The following is a 15845-nucleotide window of genomic DNA, read 5'->3' on the forward strand; positions in this document are numbered from 1 at the left end:
TTCTCACAGCCATTTAACCAGACACAGTTACACTGACTTGGAAGCATCATATTCCTCCAATTAATACTGGCTACAAACACATGACTGTTTACATGGCATGGTGAACCTTGCCCATGGGGTGTCTGTTGACTTCTTTCCAAGCAGTGTGTATGTAGCTTATATTTATGTTGTAAGTGAATGCAATATGGGATCATGGTTGCACACCTCATCATTTCCATGGATCATATTATGTTAAAAAGTGGTATTACTCTTGATATTGAATTTGGAGATATTCATTTCAGCTGTTTACTTTGTGCAGATTTGTTATACAGGGTGTTTCAATAAAAATCCCGATTTGAAAATTGTATATCTCTGCAACCATGAACCACAAATGAATGTGACTTGTACCATGTGAATGGCCTTGGCCCAGAGTTTGATATGATGACCTAGATGCCACTACTAGCACCCAAATATGCTATGCTTAGTTAATTTTAGTTAAGTTAATTATTTGAAATCGGGTCATTCTTTTTGAAACACCCTGTACTTCTAAAAAATTAATTCAGTGCAAGTGTTTTAGGATCCATGGGGACTATCAAGATGTTAAACTATATCTAGTTTAATTAATGCAAGTAAGCCTATAGATTTTGTCATAAACCAGGAAACGGTTGTTGGTAATTATATCTTTGTGCAAATGAATAATTTTATCTAGGAGTCAATATTAACTACAATGATATGCACACCAAGAGGTAGAGAAAAGAATTGAGAAGGGCATTTGTGGATATTTTAGGAGTTGCAATTTTACAACTCCTAAAATCTGACATTTTAAAAAAATTCAGAGAAAAATTCTAAGTTGTCTACAACTGAAATTAACCAGCAATTGCGAAAAAGGTTCTTAAAAAAAGGGTGATAATAGAAAATTTCACACATTTATAAAAAAAGTACTGAAAAAAAAACTGGATCACCTTTCAAAATACTGAATTGTATGAATGAAAAATATAATGCGGTACTACGAAACATGTTTCAAAAACCCAACATTATATCATTTATAAGAAGTCAGAGAATTGAGTGGTTTGGTCATGCTCAGAGAACAGATAACCAATTATTCAAACAAGTGCTTGCAAATAAAATTAAATAGAAAACAGCCATAGGGAGGTCCTTGAGCATAATGGATGGATGTGGTATGAAAGACAGCGTAATGAACATTTTACACCAGATGCAACATTAAACCTAAATAGTCCATTAAGCTGTTGGAGAGAAAAAATTTCCAAACATCTGAGAGACTAATTCAGCATTTATATCAACATAAAAACCAACCATCTTTAACTGTGTCCAGAGGGCATAGTCAAAATATTTTAATGGCTACTTGACATTTTATGCCCTTGAAATTTTTATCTGCCTCCCACCCCATTAAAGTTTGTAGTACATCAGTACCATAGGCAGGCCAAGGACTTTTTTTTATCATTTATTATTATTAAATTACACTAAATCCGTAACACTGCTTACATTAACATGTTCCAGTAAGGAATTCCATTCACTCATAATTCTCCATATAAAAATTCTCTCCTTATACTTTTTCACCACACTAGCTTCCATGGATGGCCTCTGGTTCTTCCCCTCTCATCTTTTACTCTTTTTATAATCTCTAGATTAATTGCCTCACTAACTTCTATCATGTCACCTCTTTTCCTCCTATCCACCAAACTCTACAATTCACAACTCGTTTAGCCATCATTCCAGTGTCCTGAGAATGATTGCTAAAATGACAGTTCACAAATCTGAGCACAATAGTCTAAATGTGGTTTGATCAGTGCTTTATACAGTGTCACAACCACCTCCTGATCCATAGTATACTTCTTATCATAGCAGCACTACAATGCACAACAACTTTTGAAACACTTGCAATATACCCTTTAAACTTCAGTCTGTTATCAACCATCACATGCAAATCTTAAATCTCATCCACTTCCTGCAGTACAGTACCATCAATATAGCACACAGTCTTATATTTCTGTATCCAAAAATGCAACATCTTGCACTTATTAATATTAAAACTACAATCCCACTCCTTTGTCTAACTCAGAAGTTTATTCAAATCTTCCTGAAGGAAATTCATCAGTAGTGCTACTCATAATTCTCCCCAACTTTCCATCATCAGCAAACAGCTGAATATCCTCAGCAAGTCCACATGATATATCATTTACAAACAAGTTAAACATAATGTGCCTAAGAACAGAACCCCGGGACATGCTGCTGGTTACCTTCCTTTTTTGAGACACAACTCGTTTAGAGAGCTAATCTCTCTGACCAATATACTATTTATTCCCATTCTCTGCAACTAGTACACCAATTTTTCATGTGGTAAGCTATGAAATGCTTTTGCATAGTCCAAGAATATCACTTTATATATCATTCTCCCCTATCTAACACACACTCATTACCTTATCATAAAATGTAACTAAATTATTAAAACAAGATCTACCCTTTGCAAATCCATGTTGACATCTTTAAGAATACTATGTCCCTGAACCCCATTGTTTATTCTATTACTAACCAATCTCTCCAACATCTTGACTACAACTGCAGTTATACAGACTGGTCTGTAATTGGAAACTTTGGTCCTAGAACGATATTTGTGGAGTGGTACCATTTTGCCTTCTTTCCACTTCTTGGGAGCCTTACTGGCTGCAGTACTTTCATTAAATAACCACACCAAATGCATAGCTAACTGTCATGCACATACATTAAAAGTACATGGTGATATTCATCCATTCCCATAGCCATATTAACATCTAACTCAATGAACACATGATACACCTGATTTTTTCACTTCCCATCTTGATACCTGTCTCTCTTCTACATGTTGCATGGCATCATTTACACATGTATGATAGACACTGATCAAGTGGTGATTTAAAAATTCGCTATATACTTTGAAAAAGATAAGAATTCCAAAATTCTCTTTGGAATTCCAAAGTTTAAAATTTTAAACTTAGTCGCATAAACTGGCATCTCACTCATCTTTTTCTCCATTTCCATATAAAAATCTGGCTGAAGAGCCTCTGCATCATTGCTAATAATTCTTCTGAGCTTCACATCATTTGAAATCTCTTTAAATAACATTAACATCTATTATTATTATTAATGTTATCCGTCTATTACCAAATTCCAAACTCTTGATCCTCATGATCTCTCCACCACATGCTTCATGAGTTAATTGCCCATCAAGAATTTCAGAAATTCAATTTCTTTATTAAGTATGCTGATTTCTCTTTTTGGTATATGCCAGCATAGTCAAAATATTCCATAATAATTACATGCTTTGTACTCATTTAACCTGATTTTCTTAAACATCTTGTTCCTATCATTTCATGTACCCTCTACATTTCCTGCCCAATTGCAACACTTCACTAATTCTGTATTGCTCATCTCTGCACTCCATACTTGGTTCTCCACATTTGGGAAGAATGATTTCTTTGCTTTCACAAGTAACACTTCCCTCCCTCTCCTGTCTGCCAGAATTCTTGCCTACTTTTCAACCTAATTTCTGTCAGGATATTGCCTTCTGTCAACTATGTTTCAGTAATGCTGATAATTGATAATTTTCAAACAACTTATTTCCAGCCATGAACTTGCCTACCTTATTTAGCATCTACACAGGATCAAAGCAGTATATTGCTCTTATTCCTGTTAGTCATATACCCATTATTTTCTTCATTCTCTGTCATATTCTGCAACATTATGCACATCCTCCCATGTTATCCAAGCAAAAGCCTCACCAACTTCAATTTCCCCAACTCAGTAGCTTCACTGACTTAAGAACAATCTCTCCATATGTATAGTTGCATTGCTTGTATCTACACCTTGAAATGTATCTACACCTTTACATTGTTAGTCATATACCCATTATTTTCTTCATTCTCTGCCATATTCTGCAATATTATGCACATCCTCCCATGTTATCCAAGCAAAAGCCTCCACAACTTTAATTTCCCCAACTCAGTAGCTTCACTGACTTAAGAACAATCTCTCTATATGTATAGTTACATTGCTTGTATCTACACCTTCTTGAAATGTAAAACCTTTTCACTGCATACACTTCTTTCCTATTATCAGACACACACTCTCTAAGAGATTCGTGTATTCCAGACTTCTGTTCTTACACATTCTTGTGATGGTGTCATTTATTAGTAGTTCTCATTATCTCCTCAGCTGTTTACTGACAGTTTGAAGTCTTAATTCTCTTGCTGTCTGATATACTTCCTTTCAGATTGTTTGATGACAGCCAGCACTATCAGCATCCATATTCTCACCTGGCTTTTTTCTTCCCACCTCAGGCAGCATGTCTCTAACAATTTGGTAAGCTCAAATATGCCATACATCATACTCTTCGAAACTCCCACATCTTCATTGCTGTTCTAATTTACTTTCCCATTGTCATGTTATACTTCCATTCACATTACTTAACCTTCTAATTTCTCTCTTTTCAGTCTGCTCAACTCATTCCTTAAGTCCTATCTATCTACATTATGTGATCAGAAATATCCACGCACCCTCTCATAGTAATGGATATGGCTATATACATAACAACCATAACTTGTACACACAAAAGCAAGCACTCTTAAACAAACATCAACAGCAAAATGGGTCATACCATAGAGCTCAATGACTTTTGATGTAACACTATCATAGGATGCCACCTTTGCAACAACTCAGTGCAGGAAATTTCTGCCCTACCGCAGCTGCCCCGATCAGTTGTAAGTGATGTTATTATTATCATTATGATTACTGACACCTCCAGGGAGTCCAAAGGCTTATTGAGGGAGGACACCTACTTCACAACTCTCCATTTCCACCACTCAATCCATCAACTACACCACCCTATGTACCACCAACCATCACCATTAGTATTTTCACAGACAATCACAAACATCCATGCCCACAGCGGGATTTGAACCTGCAGCCTTTTAACTGGAGAGCAGATACACTAATCACTCAGCCAACCAGGCCGGCAATATTAAAATCTGCCGGCCCCAACCACTGCCACTAGTATTTTTACAGACAATCACAAACCTAAATGCCCATGATAGAATTCAAACCCGCAGCCTTTTGACTGAAGAGCAGATACACTCGGCCAAGCAGACCAGCAATTTGTGGAGTAGAAATATCCAAGAGCAACAACAGTACAGTTGTGATCTGGTAGACCACATAAAATCACACAGTGGGACTGCCGAGTACTGAAGCATATAGCACAACAAAAAAAAATTGCCTGTCATCATTTAAAACACTTTCCACCGAGTTCCAAAATGCCTCTGCAAGCAATGCCAGCACCCAACTGTTTATTGGAAACTGAAGAATATGGGTTTCTATGGCTGCTCAGCCACACACAAGCCTAATATCAGCAAGGGCAATGCTAAGCTTCTTTGGGGTGGAGTGGTGTAAAGCTCACTAATGTTGGACTCTGGAGCATTGGAAATGCATTCTCTGATGCGATTCATCACACTTCACCATTTAGCAGTCTAAACCACTAAATGGTGAAGTGTGGTGGATGCCATGATAACACTACCTGCTTGAATGTGTTGTACCAACTATGAAGTTTGGGGAGAAGACATCACGGTCTGGAACTAGGAGGCCCAGCTCACAAGTATCTGATGGGGGTGAAATCAGAGCACTGATTTCAACCCCCATTGAACACCGCTGGAATGAATTAGAATACTGATTGTGAGCTGCCATGTCAAATCACCCAGCACCAGTGACCAACCTTGCTAATGCTCTTCTGGATTTAATTCCTTTCCCAGAAGATTGAAGGCTGTTATAGCAGTAAAAAGATGGACCAACTCCACAGTGAGTTGGTCCTTGAAGATAGATGCCTAGTCGACCTAATTCTCACTCCACAGTGAGTATTAGAGTGAGAATTAGGATGACTAGGCATCTCGATATTTTTGATCAGATAATGTATCGGCTATCATGTTTTGAGTTCTGCTTTTTGAAACTGGGTCAGCACTTCTTTATTCATAAATTATTAAGTTTGATTGAAGATACATCTTTATCCTCAAACTTAGCAACAAACACTTGCTTTATTCTTATATCCTTTTGCAGACAAAATTTAATTAGATTTGCCAGAAAATGACAGTATATTGCCCTTCTCTTTCTCATTTGACAAATTTTGCATTATATAAATAAAATTTCTAGCATATCTATTTCTGCAACCCTAAATAACACTTCTGTACCAGCATTTTTTTTCTTATATCTCACAAAAGAGCACAACTCTGTTATCCAATTTTATTTTCAACGATATCCAAATCTTGAATCTTTCTTTGGTCAACTTTCCAATTTCCAGGCTCTCTTCACAAAAACATATCACAAGTGATTTTTCTTCTCAGCATCCATGAAATTATAATTCCCTCTCCCATCAACTTCCTGGAACTTCAAAATGCATAATGTTGTATTATCATGCCCTACAGCCTTATTAAACATCAGGTTTACTCAATTCTCCAATATACCTTATGCTCACTTACCATCAGACCCTCCTCTATTTTCCCACTGCATTTAGGTCTGCATGATGTCACATTCATGAGGGTGAATTAGCCTTATGAATTGCTCATTTAATATCTCAACTGTGTCCTCTACAGTGGTTATCATTCTACCATTTTTCACTATCCAATATCTTCCTTCAATAATCACTCTTTCTTCTACTGGCTACATATTGAAAGAACTCCCTGAAATTGTTTTTGGCCTCATTAGCTAACTGCTGCTCATAGTACACTTTTTGCTACCTTCCTCACCTGCCCTTTGTACGTACGTACATACACCTTATGCAACTGATTATTATCACTCATCTGCCTCTACTAGATCCAGACTACATTAATCTTCTTTAATTTCACATTCTATAATATAGCTGCAAACTGTTTCCTGAGCTCTTCAGTGGTTATCATTCTACCATTTTTCACTATCCAATATCTTCCTTCAATAATCACTCTTTCTTCTACTGGCTACATATTGAAAGAACTCCCTGAAATTGTTTTTGGCCTCATTAGCTAACTGCTGCTCATAGTACACTTTTTGCTACCTTCCTCACCTGCCCTTTGTACGTACGTACATACACCTTATGCAACTGATTATTATCACTCATCTGCCTCTACTAGATCCAGACTACATTAATCTTCTTTAATTTCACATTCTATAATATAGCTGCAAACTGTTTCCTGAGCTCTTCATAATCACCAGCCTTATAGTTCCAGATATATCCCTTTCTTGCAGAAATCTTCATATCACTGGCCACCACCCAGATGATCACTTTCACCAACTGTAGGGAGATTTGACACCTCACTTATAATAATGTCTTCTTATGAGGTAATCAAATCCAAGACCATTGAAACTTGCACATGCTCTGTTACATACTGCTTAAGGTAGTTTTCTTTCAAACACTTAAGAATCTTATTAACTATATTCTTAATATTTTCATTTCACATGTATTTATTTGTTCTGATTTCACATGCATAACTCTATTTTGTTTCTTACTTTTTTGTTTGATCTCTATTTTTCCATATAGTTGAATTTAAACCTCCTGCTGTTTTATTAGCCTTTAAGGATTTTTTTTTAGTTCATTTAGCAGTATATTTTAACAGAGAAAACACTTAGTAGCTATTCCTAGGTGTTTAAATTTTGTTATTTGTTCCATTATTTTTCCATTTAATTCCAGTTTGTATCTCTTTAATTCTTCTGTATTTGCCATTGTTTTTGATTTCTTTGTTAAAACTGCTGTTGCAATTTAAATATTTAATTGTGTTAATAATTTGTGGTGGTATATTTTTTGATGCTAGAACTTTCAAGCCATTTTGTAATCTGATTCTGTCAAAAATCTCTGATGAAGCACATAAATATTGGCTTGTTATATTCTGTTGCTTTTTCTTTTATTTGCTTTACAACAGATAAAGCATGAGTACGTAATCTTCCTTTATGGAATCTTGGTGCTCATCATAATTTAGTCTTGATACCAATTCTGCTTTGATAATTTTTGTACATATTTTTAGGTTAGTGGACATCTGTATCAAAGTATATGGATCATTCTCTGTACTTGTTTCTGTGCTTTATAAAAGATATATTTCAGTTGTTTAGAATAACTTTCCCCGTATTTTTTGCTATATTAGGCTAATTTTGTTTATTTCATTTCTTATTCTTTTTATACAACATGAATAAGTGGCCAAATATTTTATCATGTAAATGTATTTAATGCTTTTTTTTTTCTGATAATCTTTTTATTCTTTCGTATATCAGGGAGTCCATTTTGTTTTACTTTTTCCAGTTTGTTTCTATCCTAGTATTTCATATGCTGCTGCTTTAAAATTTAAGACAAACGTTCCGTTTGTTATAAATTTTTCTCAATGGGAATCAGTATATTCCTCATCACTGAAAATTATTTTATTTTATTTATATATATAGATATAGATAGATATTGCTGGTTTATTCTATTTTGGTAGATTACTATACTATCTTCTCATAAGAATAATATATTATATATATTATTCTTAATTATTTTCTTAAAACCAAAATTTTCCCATTGGTATTCCATAATCACTTGCACTGTCCATGGATGTTAGAACTCTAATATCCAATATTTCATCTGGTATTACTGTTAGAATTCGAATGTTTCTGGACACTGGAAGTGATCATGAATATTGATGGGAAAATGTGTATATATATATACACATATATATATATATACATATATATGTATGTATATTATATATGTATTCTTTTATTTTATTTTTTATGTGATATCTATCAGAGATTGTTATGTAATCTCTGATAGACTCTTGTTATTAAAGAAAGCATTCTGTACAAAATGAAAGCAGTCTTATTCCATTTGAGTTTTCATTTGTTTCATCAAGTCTCTGACATATTCCTGGTATTATGTTGTTTTTTCTAATCCTTGCATTCTTGCCAGTATTATTAATTCAGCTGATATTTTGTTTCCAGTTTTCTAATGTCATGAGATTCTTCAGTTTCTCTTTTCAGTTTTTCTTCCTCAAGGCTATAGCCACTGATTATATGTAGAGTTTTATATTGAAATTTAATTTTTGTTTCCAGTATTCTTTTGGATGTGTATTCCTGCTTATCTCGTTTTGAAAATTTTTGTATTGTTATTCCTACACCTGCTTTACCTCTCTGTTTCTTTACTCCACTTAAAAATATATAATATTTATTTAATTTATGTAATGCTTTACCTTTCTATTTTGTTTCTGATATGTGTGTGGTATTTTTTTAATTATCTTATTTAATTCAATTCTTGTTTCTCATTTGTTTTAAGGAATTCCTATTTTTTATTTAAGGAATGAATGTTTTAATTTCCAATCTTCTATTTTTTCCTTCTCCAATGTCTTTACTGTTGGTCTTTCTAAGTCAGATCTATCAAGACAGACACTCTGGCTATGTTTTTATTGGTTCTTTGAATATTTAAATTTTTCATCATGCAAGTGGGTTGCTAGCCTGGGCTGGATGGTGAAACATGTGGCTGTGTGTGTGTTTGATAATGCGGCATCAATCCAGTAGTTGGAAATTCAAAAAACATGACTGTTTTAGAGTGTCTGAAAAAGTTAATTGTGAGTGATGTTGTAGACATTGTTTCCTGCATAAATGATAAACAAAAGCTTTTTTTTTTCATTGCCAAGCCACAGTCTAATGGAACTGTAACTAGCTATAATCTACAGTATTTTAATAATAATGTGTTACACCTTTTCACTACTTGTATACTGAAAATGTGTAACTACTGCATCCTTAGTAGACCTTCTGTGTGTGGCTTCCACTGATGAGACCTGCAGGGTGTCCCTGGAATGATTCAGGTCAGGAGTGGTGAGTTTATTTGTGATCCCTGTCACTCAGATTTAGAGTGATCTTTTAGATCACTCAGATGTTTTGGAGAGGTACCCCTCCACCTTAACATACCTCGGTAAAATTCTTCAATAGACAGTTCATCACTCACATCCTTGACTCCTTTCCAAAGCACTATAAAAATCTGGCAATAGTGGTGTGGGAAATTATAACTATTGGAACATTAATGGCTTGCCTGTTCATATCCAAGACAATCTCAGCACCCATTTTAACTAGCATCTGAAGTTACCACAGTCTATAAAGAATGCCAGACAAAAAAATCCTTGGGATCTAATCCTATAGGGATAGAACTTCAGTACGAGGCCTGGGATTTTATTCTTCCCATTCTGGTTGTAGTGTTTAATTTTTTTCACTTCACAGGTCACATACCAAGTAAATTATAGCATTATAACACCCATTATAGCATCTGGAGTTACCACAGCCTATAAAGAATGTCAGACAAAAAAATCCCTGGGATCTGATGCTATAGGGATAGAACTTCAGTACGAGACCTGGGATTTTATTCTTCCCATTCCAGTTGTACTGTTTAATTTTTTTCACTTCACAGGTCACATACGAAGTGAATTTGTAGCAAGCCATACTGTCATCATTCCAAAACCTATTAGAGATCATAACCTTAATCAGTAGCTGGAGGCATATTTCTCTATCTAATACTGATATAAGATATTTTTCTGCAGTATCAATAACAGTCTCAAAGTAGGAATGAGATACATAATTAAAAGCACTCAGATCTGTGAAGTTCCAGGCTGAGCAGTAGAAATGAATCTGTTTTTGCTATGCGATCTGCTCTGCCTGGTTAATATGAAAAAGCAGTCAGTGGCAGTGCTGTCAGTAGACATTACTTAAGCATTTAATAATGTCCAGCATCCTTTTCTGTTCCACATCCTGCAGCAAATTGGTATGGGCAAAAAGGCTGCTATCTGTTATTAAAGGAGCTCATGCCAATTCAAATACCTGTCTTCTAATTAATGCAATCCTATCAGACCCAATCAAAATTCAAAAAAGAGGCAAGCAAGATTGCCCTCTTGTTCCATTGTTCTTTGCATTGGTTCTTGAACCTCTTTGAAGAAGTCGACAATAAAATATGATGACAATGTAGTAGGTACTTGAGGGATAATGATTCCATACACATCTTTTTTGGTATTTAGGAAAAATTCAGTAAACTCAGTGGATTAACTGCTAATGCTGATAAAACAAAATTAAAAGTTTTTGGAAAGTGGGATCATTCCCTTTGGATCAGCCTATAAGAGAGAATCTCTCTCTATACTTAGAATTCCCGTCTCTGCTTACCCAATATTACCAGTTCAAGAACTTATATACAAAAACACTGGAAAATTAGGCCACTTTCCTTTTCTTCTAACCATACTACTTACAACTGAGTTGTACTGTAATATTTATTACGTACAACTGAGTTGTATGTAATAAATATTACAGAAGCTGAAGAAAAGCAGTTATATAGTAAACCTGTGCAATTTTTTGGTCCAGCTGATACCAAGAAGTTAAAAAGAAATTTCTTCAGCTATCAAAGAAACATGGAGTCTTTGGACCTCCAGTGTTAAAATTCTGCTATTTAAGCAATACAGCTTCAAAAATCCATAAAATGTGCAGACTAATTACTCATATGCAGACCTCTGGTATTAGCTGAGTTTTCAACTCCCCCTATTTGGAGCAAATGATTATAAAGGTTCAAAAGCTGAGATTGTACCTGAATACTATAACAATCTATGCTTAACTCTAAGATTGCTACAACATCTTTTCTGGCATGGATATTCTTTCCATTAATAAAAGCAAACCGTGGTATAAAGAAAACTTTAATCTCTTTCGCCATGAACTTCCATAGTTCGGTACTGACAACAGTACTTTGTTCAAAACTTATTGAAGTTCCAAGGATACCCTAACAGGAGGGATCTTTCATGGAGAATTGCATATGGTCACTTTCCAGTAAATGCCATCGAATGAAGGTACTTTAAGACTGGAGATCTGATCTGTGACGTCTGTTATTACCAATTGGAAACAATAGAACGTGCATTTACAGCTGCCCTGCTTATTTGGAACAGATTATGTAATTTGTTGGGCATTCCATTACGAACAGGTTTTTTGCAGTATCCCCCTCCACCTGCCATCAATGGGAAGATAATATTGATTTTTATAATCAATGAATTAAAATATCATTTATGGAAAGTTAGAAAAAACCATGGGTTTGAAAACCAACAATATGACATACAATTGCTTTTCAGTATTGTTGAAATTTTATTATTCAGTGATGATTTTTGTATTTAGAAAGAAGCATTCCTGGAGATACCAAATTTTTGGCTAGGTGGTGTAGACCACCCACATTACACAATATTCACCATGTGAGATAAATTTTTGCTATGTGCAGTTTTTAATGGCTCCATCCTCTCAGTTCACTGTGGTCTTATGGTCAATTACAGAGATGGCTGGAGTGAAATCCAACTAAAGGCTAACCAACTAGGTATCAGTAATCTTTGTGCTTTAGTTTCTTTTGGTGGTTCAGCTGCATAAAACAAAAAAACTATATCCTTTGGCTATATGATGATATAAAGTTCAATTCCTGTCCATAATGTGAGAAACCTTTATCTGGTCTCTTTTGATTATAATAAATTTAGTTTAATCCTTTATCCAAGTGTGAGCAAACAAAGTTTGCACCTGAAAGTATCTCCAGGACTGGGGTAAGGTGGTACAACACCGGGCAACTTGTTGCAAAGATGGATTAAGCTAACATCACTCCTATCTTTGTATCTCCCATAATGCAAAACACATCTCCTTGTGGATATGTATAATGTTATGCATTAAGGGAAGGGCCACAGCCCAGGCTAGTTTCGACTTTTATTGAGGTCTCTTCAGTGGGAGTCATGCCCAAGTGGAGACAAGTGGAGATACCAGGCAGAAGCATTAGCAAGGTCATCTCCACCTATAGGAGTTGCCAAACGGTGTGCTACCTTTTTATTAAATTACTCTGGATTTAAAAAAAGATGTTGAAAGTTTATTTTTCACTTGGTTAGACTATAATAAATTTAGTTTAATCCTTTATCCAAGTGTGTGCAAACAAAGTTTGTGCCTGAAAGTATCTCCAGGACTGTGGTACAACACCAGGCAACTCGTTGTAAAGGTGGAGCAAGCTAACATCACTCCTATCTCAGTATCTCCCATAATGCAAAACACATCTCCTTGCGGATATGTATAATGTTATGCATCAAGAGAAGGGCCACTACCCAAACTAGTCTGGGTAGTGGCCCTTCTCTTGATGCATAACATTATACATATCCGCAAGGAGATGTGTTTTGCATTATGGGAGATACTGAGATAGGAGTGATGTTAGATTGCTCCACCTTTGCAACGAGGTCCCCGGTGTTGTACCACCTCACCCCAGTCCTGGAGATACTTTCAGGCACAAACTTTTGCTCACACTTGGATAAAGAATTAAACTAAATTTATTATAGTCTAACCAAGTGAAAAATAAGCTTTCAACATCTTTCTTTAAATCCAGAGTAATTTAATAAAAAGGTGGCACACCGTTAGGCAACTCCTATACGTGGAGATGACCTTGCTAATGCTTCTGCCTGGTATCTCCACTTGGGCCTAGCTCCCACTGAAGAGACCTCAATAAAGGTCGAAACTAGTCTAGGTAGTGGCCCTTCCCTTAATGCATAACATTATACATATCTGCAAGGGGATGTGTTTTGCATTATGAGAGATACTGAGATAGGAGTGATGTTAGTTTGCTCCACCTTTGCAACGTGTTGCACAAACTTTGTTTGTTCACACTTGGATAAAGGATTAAACTAAATTTATTATAGTCTAACCAAGTGAAAAATAAACTTTCAACGTCTCTTTCGACTAAAGGTAAGTTAACCGGTCTCATACGGAGGTAAGGGTTTTTTCACCTGGAAACTCAGGTTTTTCATTCCTCAGAACAAACCGACCCCATGAACACACACACATCTACAGACATAACACATTCCTGGAATAAAGACCAACCAACCTGTTCTGTAGAATTTTCGGTTTCTAATTCCCACACGGTGAAGTGTGGGTTTACGCATGAGCGTAAATAAGCAACAACAACTATCCATCTGTGTTTTCTTTCTCGTAATCCTCTCAGGCTCTCTTGCACCCATATGCTAACTACACTAGGCCTATGATAAACACTGCTTTACATTTTCAACTCAGTAAAGGCTTAAACCAGTCTGGGTAGTAACCCTTCCTTAATGCATAGCATTAAAGCATTTTCAAAAGAAGTCAAGTGTGCTCTGCATTATGGGATACTGAGATAATTCATGTGAAGTCATCAGCCTCTGTATACATGTAGCCTATTATATATACTAGGCTAAAATAGATACTTCCATGCATATAAGCAATATGCCAACTAAGAATGAATGACAACTACACAGCACCATACCCAGTTTTAATAAGTGTAGCAAGCTATCTGCATAAGTATACTTGTGCAGATAGCTCTGAGGCTGATTTTCCAAATTTTGGAAAGTTAATAATCATATTATAAATTTAGGTTTAATAATCACTATACATTTAGGTTTTGGTTTGTGTGTGTGTGTGTGTGTGTGTGTGTGTGTGTGTGTGTGTGTGTGTGTGTGTGTGTGTGTGTGTGTGTGTGTGTGTAGTTGTAAGATTAAGTAGCAGAGACAGATAGTTCTGAACTGAAGTAGTGCCTTGCAAGATGAATCCTTAGACTCCTTGGAGGTGCCATGTAATGATATTAATATGTGTTTTATGCTGATGTTGATTCTATAATGTCTTTTGCTTTATGTCAACTATAGTATACTATATTGTAAAGTATAGTATTTTCTTTCATCTAATGAAAAGAAAAGGTAAAAAGAGAAGGGGAGTGCTGTTCATAATAACAGAAGAAAGGTGAAAATTGTAATACAGTACATGTGAAGATTTTGATGCTGCCCAGTGTGGAGTTGAAATTAATAGAATTAGGTCAGGGAATGTAGAGAGCTCTGACTGCGAAATGTTTAGGCAAACTGGTTGAGCATGTAAAATTAAGTGATCCTACTGGGAAATTTAATTAATTACATGAATGTGTCCTCAAATGAAGAGAAAGTGTAGTATAGGAACAGAAGGAGTCAATTTCTGAGGGATAACTATATTAAACAGTATGTAGTGTAAATAAACATGAGATTCAGCACAGCTACTTGTTGGTGAGAGTGATCTTGAAGTTGCAGGTTAGGAAAATGGTCAAACAGGGAAAAGTTACTGTCCAGATTGGTTGGTTGGTTGATTTGGATTTATGGATGAAGAAACTAATTGCTTCAGCCATAAACTCTGCCACCTCCATAAGGCTGGTAACTCTGCTTCAGTATGATGAGCAATGAGGCAAAACATGTTGACATCCTAATTAATTCCTACAAAGTGGGAATTAATTTAGATGATCAGTGAAATCAAGCAAGCAGTGTGGAAAAAGATGTTTTGGAGTAGGCACAAGGCAGTGGTAATGATCAGATACATGAGGAATATAAAGGGCAAGCTAAAGAAGTGACAAGCATGGTGAAGTGCAGTATGAAAAAGACTGGCCAGTCAGACCAAAGATAATTTAAGGGATACACTAAAAAACAGCTAACACATGTAAGGGAAATTAGAATCTTATATATAAATTCCTATATATTTTGCTCATTATAACATGAGTATACTTACCTGTATCTTAGTGACAACTGAGTGAACAGGAGAAAGCACTATTAAAAAATAAATAAAATATTATGAATGGCTTATGGCGAACTTCCCAAAACTTTAAGATAAGCCTGCAGTCTGATCGATTAGGATTAGGGTGATGATGTAGAGTTTCAAGTAATATGCAATTGAATTCAACAAAATGAATTTAAATTGAACACAATTTAAATCAACTGTAGTGCAAAAATCTTAGTTTAATTCCATTGAACTCTATGTCTAGTGTCTGTGGAATAAGAAACAAGGCCAGAACCCTCTGATTCTAAAATATTTCC

The 15845-nt window shown here is 35.4% G+C and overlaps 1 protein-coding gene across 1 annotated transcript in view; it reads left to right on the forward strand.

The window, feature by feature from the left end:
- The window catches only part of LOC150108900 (chromatin remodeling protein domino-like), a 731915-nt gene that overhangs the window by 481407 nt on the left and 234663 nt on the right, over window positions 1–15845 (forward strand). The gene's annotated exons all lie outside the window — the stretch shown is intronic.

This window comes from Typopeltis vanoorti, chromosome 2 (genome assembly GCF_054136105.1).
Source record: "Typopeltis vanoorti isolate ZY-2024b chromosome 2, IOZ_Tvanoo_1.0, whole genome shotgun sequence".
NCBI classification, from domain to species: Eukaryota; Metazoa; Arthropoda; class Arachnida; order Uropygi; family Thelyphonidae; genus Typopeltis; species Typopeltis vanoorti.